Genomic DNA, 6719 nt, shown 5'->3' with positions numbered 1-6719 from the left:
CGCCGCCCAGTGCCCGCCTCCTCAACCCTCCTTCCCGGTGCCCCCACACTCTAGATCGGGGAGGGACCCGATCCCGCGCTGCCCTACACACCCGATCCCGTCGCCCGTCGCAGCGACGACCTCGCCATCCCGCGCCAGGACGCCGCGCCCGAAGCCCGCGCCTCCTCGCCGGCCTACACCTCGTCTCCGCCACGCACGTCGTCATCGTCCTCCCCAAGCCCCACTACCCCGTTCCCTACGCCCCAATGTGAGCTTGCTGCCACGCTCATCTCCGCGCTCCTCTCTCTCGCGCCTCTGCCAGCCGGCCCCGCAGTCACCGTCCACGCCATGCTCGCGCCGTCCGCCGTCCCGCTCCGCCCCTGCCCCTTGCCCTGGCCGACGCCCTCCTCCGCCCTAGCCAGCGCCAGGGACCAATTGGGCTGCGCGCGCCCTATCGCCACTGTGGCCTCGCCCTGCTGCGCCGCATGGAGACCCCCGCGCCCTGCCTAGCTCGCCGTGGCCACCGGCCTCTCCCTGCTCCGGCGCCCTGCCGGGCTTGCCCGCCCGCTCGGGCTGCGCCCCACACCCGTGCCCACTAAGGCCACAGGGGCCTTTGACAGCCGGGCCCCAAACCCCCTCTATGCCTATGACAAAGGGGGCCCCCACCCCCCAGAACGTTTAATAAAAAGAAAAGGATTTTTAAAAAAATTAATTTAAAACTAAATAATAATAAAAATATTAATTAATTAATTAACTTAATTAATCCTAATTAGATTAGCCTAATTAACTAGTTTCACCTAATTAACTTTGATTAATTAACATAACTAATCTGATTAACTAAACTAATTAACCTAGTTAATTAGATAACAGACAATGACATGTGGGTCCCACTGGACCCACCTGTCTGTTTGACTGGTCAACCGACCAGTTGACCTGCTGACATCACCCTGATGTCATGCTTGCGTCATCATTCACTGTTCTGGATAATGTTGGGTTTAAATAAATAATTAAATCAGAAAATGATTAAAATCTTTAAAAAATCATATCTTTTAGTCCGTAATTCGGATGAAAATACTTTATACATGAAAGTTGCTCAGAACGACGAGACGAATTTGAATACGCAGCCCGTTTATCCGCCACGCATCCCTAGCATAGCGAACACGCAAATTTCCCCCTCCGGTTCGTCCGTCCGAAAATGCGAAACACCGGGGATACTTTCCCGGATGTTATCCCCCTTCACCGGTATCACCTAATACCGCGTTAGGGCACCCCTAGCACCGTTACTTGTCTTGTCATGCATCGTTATGCATCTGTTTGCATTATATTCATTGTTTCTTCGCCCCTCTTCTTCCGCTAGACACCGAGACCGACGCCGCTGCTACCAAGTACGACTACGGAGTTGACGACCCCTCTCTCTTGCCAGAGCAACCAGGCAAGCCCCCCCCCCTTTGATCACCAGATATCGCCTACTCTTCTCCCTACTGCTTCCATTAGAGTAGTGTAACATATTACTGCTTTCCGTTAATCCTATTCTGATGCATAGCCTGTCCTTGCCACTACTGTTGATACCTTTACCTGCAATCCTAATGCTTAGTATAGGATGCTAGTTTATCATCAGTGGCCATACATTCTTGTCCGTCTGACATGCTATATTATCGGGCCGTGATCACTCGGGAGGTGATCACGGGTATATACTATATACTTTATACAGGATACATGCGGTGACTAAAGACGGGTCGGCTTGTGGAGCACCCGCGAGTGATTCACGGATTGGGGGCTGAAAGGACCTTTGTCCCAACGGCCCTCTGTGTGGATCTTTGTGACGAAGCGACAGGGCAGGTTGAGACCACCTAGGAGAGAGGTGGGCCTGGCCCTGGTCGGCATTCGCGGTTATTTCAAAATAACACGCTTAACGAGATCTTGGTATTTGATCTGAGTCTGGCCACTGGCCTATACGCACTAACCATCTGCGCGGGGACAGTTATGGGCACTCGACATCGTGGTATCAGCCGAAGCCTTCGTGACGTCAGCGACTGAGTGGCGCGCGCCGGATTGGACCGTAAGCCTGCTCTTGTATTAAGGGGGCTAGTTCTGCTTCCGGCCGCGTACGCAACGTGTAGGTGTGCAATGGGCGATGGGCCCAGACCCCTGCGCCAGGATTTAGACCGGCGTGCTGACCTCTCTGTTGTGCCTAGGTAGGGTTGCGACGTGTTGATCTTCCGAGGCCGGGCATGACCCAAAAAAGTGTGTTCGGCCAAATGGGATCGAGCGTGTTGGGTTATGTGGTGCACCCCTGCAGGGAAGTTAATCTATTCGAATAGCCATGATCTTCGGTAACAGGACGACTTGGAGTTGTACTTTGACCTTATGACAACTAGAACCGGATACTTAATAAAACACACCCTTCCAAGTGCCAGATACAACCGGTGATCGCTCTCTCACAGGGCGACGAGGGGAGGATCATCAGTTAGGATTATGCTATGCGATGCTACTTGGAGGACTTCAGTCTATTCTCTTCTACATGCTGCAAAACGGAGGCTGCCAGAAGCGTAGTCTTCAAAAGGACTAGCTATCCCCCCCTTATCCCGGCTTTCTGCAGTTCAGTCCACATATAATAGCCTTATTCTAGTTGATACCAATGCATACATATGTAGTATAGCTCCTTGCTTGCGAGTACTTTGGATGAGTACTCACAGTTGCTTTCTCCCCCTTTTTCCCCCTTTCCTTTCTTTCTGGTTGTCACAACCAGATGCTGGAGTCCAAGAGCCATACGCCACCGTTGACGACGACTCCTACTACACCGGAGGTGCCTACTACTACGTGCTGCCCGTTGACGACGACCAGGAGTAGTTAGGAGGATCCCAGGCAGGAGGCATGCGCCTCTTTCGATCTGTATCCCAGTTTGTGCTAGCCTTCTTAAGGCAAACCTGTTTAACTTATGTCTGTACTCAGATATTGTTGTTTCCGCTGACTCGTCTATGATCGAGCTCTTGTATTCGAGCCCTCGAGGCCCCTGGCTTGTAATATGATGCTTGTATGACTTATTTTATTTATAGAGTTGTGTTGTGATATCTTCCCGTGAGTCCTTGATCTTGATCGTACACATTTGTGTGCATGATTAGTGTACGGTCAAATCGGGGGCGTCACAAGTTGGTATCAGAGCCGACTGCCTGTAGGAATCCCCCTTCCACACTCCTTGGCCGAAGTTGAGTCTAGACATTACAAAAACTTTTACTAACATGGCTGTGTGCCTTACGGGCCCACGTCGCCATCTGGGTGGTATTAGGCCCTTTTACTCCTCGATCCTTACTCTGGGACACTGAACTCTCTCCTACTCGGGTTAAACGATTTTACTAACTCTAACACTAGGATCCCGTGACCACGTTCACCCCAAAGTTGGATAAGCCCTAGTTATTCTTTAGAGTGATATTTGAACATTATCCACATTGTCATTTGACTCCTGTGAAAACATCCTTGTTTTCAGATGGAACCCACGAGGCAGGTCGTGCGCCACACGACGGCCATTGGTGCCTCAGGATCACCTACTGTGTTGGTTGAGATGATGACCTATCTGGGTTATCGCTGGCACCCTGAGTACACCGTCTATGAGGAGTATCAGGACTTCAACCAGGAGCAGTACCGTGCCATCGTCCACCTCTACTCTCGGGAGTATGACTCCACTACCGTGCTGCACACTGCTCATGGTGTTGGAGTGACTATCGATATGGCGGTCCGCGATGCTGCTTATGCTGCTCTGACACGTCTTCGTGGAGAGTATCAGGAGTTGCACACCTCCCCCTTCAGGCACATTGCTATCGCATCTGATGTTGGTGCGGAGGGATACTACACTGCTGCCTACTCCACTATCACCCGAGAGCCCTTCTACCATCAGAACCTGGTTCTGCATGCTGATGGGCTGGATAGAGCTAACCGAGCTCTTCGCCACGAGTTGTGCACTACCCGTCAGCACCTGTATCGTGCTCTGATGCTGTTGCACCCCTCTGTCTGCTCTGGTGATCTGTCGCGTTCTGCGATCTACCCTGCCCGGACCGTGATGCCCCAGGGCGTCGGTTGGCTAGATGTAGGAGGCTACTCTCCTGCATTGGGTCCTCTCCTGCCACCTGCGCATCGGGTTCTGCACCGGAGTATCCGCGGACCCCAGGCTACTCGCGCGGAGGTCTTCCCTTCGCGTCACTACCAGCTGTCGGGTTACACCTACCTCCGCAGTACCGCATGGGACTAACGTAGACTTGCTTATTAGTGTTAGATGCATCCGCCGCGAGCCTGTGTGCCGACTATGATGTCTTAGCCTATGTACTGAACACTGTGTAACGAACTCTATGCATGATCTCTTTTGTAAGGTATGCCGACTACTATGTAGTATCTATCGTGCTGCTTTCGTTGTGCATGTTTCATCATGAATGATTCTTGTTTTTTGCAAATTTCTCAATGCTGAACTACCCCTGTTAAATATTAGCAGGATGGTTAGACCAGGTGGTTGTGGTCGTGGTGGCAACGCCCCACCACCGCCTGAGTACATGGCTGGGATGATGCAACAGTTTGAGCTGAATCGTCAGTTCATGGAGAATATAATGGCTCAGTTTCCTCGCCCCAATATGAACCAGCAGCCAGCCCAAGTGACTCTGCAGGATTTCATGCGCCTCAACCCAACCGTGTACCGTAGCTCGACTCAGCCTCTGGATGCTGATGACTGGCTCCGTGACATCACCTATGAGATGGAGTCTGCTGATGTAGCCCCTGCCAGCTATGTCACCTTTGCTTCCTTCTTCCTGAAAGGACCCGCAGCTCAATGGTGGGACAGCCACAGGCGTACTCTGCCAGCTGGAACAATCATCACCTGGCCAGACTTCCAAGCTGCCTTCCGTGCTCGCTTCATTCCTCAGGGAGTCATGGACCGGAAGAAACGTGAGTTCCGCAACCTCACCCAAGGCAACAAAACTGTGGAAGCTTACCAGCGGGAGTTTCTTGACTTGTCCCGCTATGCTGAAGAGGACATTGCAACTGATGCACGCAGACAGGAGAAGTTCCGTGATGGCCTTCAAGCTAACATCAAGCTCGCACTTCTAGTGCATGACTTTGCTGATTTCGCCACTCTGGTGAACAAGGCCATCAATGTCGAAACTGGTCTGCAGGAATACCAGAGCTCTCACAGGCGCAACCGTGACACGGGCTCATCTTTGGGCCCGTCTTCACAGAAGTGCAAGATATGGATTCCCAACAGCATGTACCAGCCGAATGCACCTGCCCCAAGGCAGAACTATGCTGCACCTCGTCTGCCTACTCCTCCAACTAGGCAGCCAATACTTCCAGCTCCACCACCACAAGCTCCTGTTCCCACTCCCAATAATGGTCTCTGCTACAAGTGTGGTCAGCCAGGTCACCGTGCTAGGGATTGCAATCAGAATCAGAATCAACTGGCCCTCCCCACAGCTGGCCGTGGAAGCAACCAGCCTCGTAACAACAATGCCAAGTCTTATGGACGTGTTCATGCCAACCACGTTGATCTCAATGAAGTTCTAGACCAGCCTGCTACCGTGATGGGTACACTCCTCATAAACTCAGTACCTGCATTTGTTTTATTCGATTCAGGAGCATCGCATTCATTCATGTCAGAAGATTTTGCATACAAGCATGACGTTAAATGTGAGGAGATGAACACTTCGGTATTGGTAAAAACCCCCTTGGGACAATGTCAAACCTCACTGGTTGGCATCGATGTCCCCGTGGAAATCGAAGGGCTGGAATTCTATGCCTCTCCCATTATCCTGAAGTCGTCTAACATCGACCTCATTCTAGGAATGGATTGGTTGAAAGCGCATACTGCTTCTATAGTTTGCGCCACTAAGGTCGTCCATCTGCTACACCCTTCTGACGAAATAATACCTTACCAAGCTCATCTAGTTCAGAACGCCGAGGCACGACTTTATGCCGTGAATGCGTTGAACGCTGCACCACTCGAGGGCATTGAAAACATTCCCGTCGTTCGTGATTTCCAAGACGTCTTCCCAGAAGAACTTCCAGGGATTCCCCCTGCTAGAGCTGTCGAGTTCATCATCGACTTGAAACCCGGCACCACCCCTATAGCTAAACGACCCTATAAGATGCCGCCGCATGAACTCATTGAGCTTAAGGAGGAAATCGACAAATCTCTTGTCAAAGGTTTCATTCGCCCAAGTTGCTCTCCTTGGGGAGCACCTTCTCAATTTGTTAAGAAAAAGGATGGGACAAACCGATTAGTCCAAGACTACCGTCCTATAAACCAAGCTACCATTCAGAATAAATATCCTCTTCCTCGGATCAATGATCTTTATGATCAACTTGCTGGCTCATCAGTGTTCTCCAAACTCGATTTGAGGCTAGGTTACCACCAGATCCGTGTTCGTGAAGAGGATATCCCAAAAACCTCCTTCGTGACTCGGTATGGATCATACGAGTACACCGTCATGTCATTCGGCTTAACGAATGCTCCCGCCACCTTCTCTCGTCTGATGAACTATATATTCATGGATTACCTCGACAAGTTTGTCGTGGTTTATCTGGACGATATCCTGGTATTTTCCAAGAACGAAGAAGAACATGCTGCACATCTTCGTCTTGTGCTGGAAAAACTTCGAGAGCATCAACTGTATGCTAAGTATTCCAAGTGTGAATTCTGGCTCCCCGAAGTAACCTATCTTGGGCATGTCATCTCCAAGAGTGGTATTGCCGTCAACCCTGAA

This window comes from Triticum aestivum, chromosome 3A (genome assembly GCF_018294505.1).
Source record: "Triticum aestivum cultivar Chinese Spring chromosome 3A, IWGSC CS RefSeq v2.1, whole genome shotgun sequence".
NCBI lineage: Eukaryota > Viridiplantae > Streptophyta > Magnoliopsida > Poales > Poaceae > Triticum > Triticum aestivum.
The sequence above is the reverse complement of the archived record's forward strand: the minus strand, read 5'-3'. Positions refer to the sequence as shown.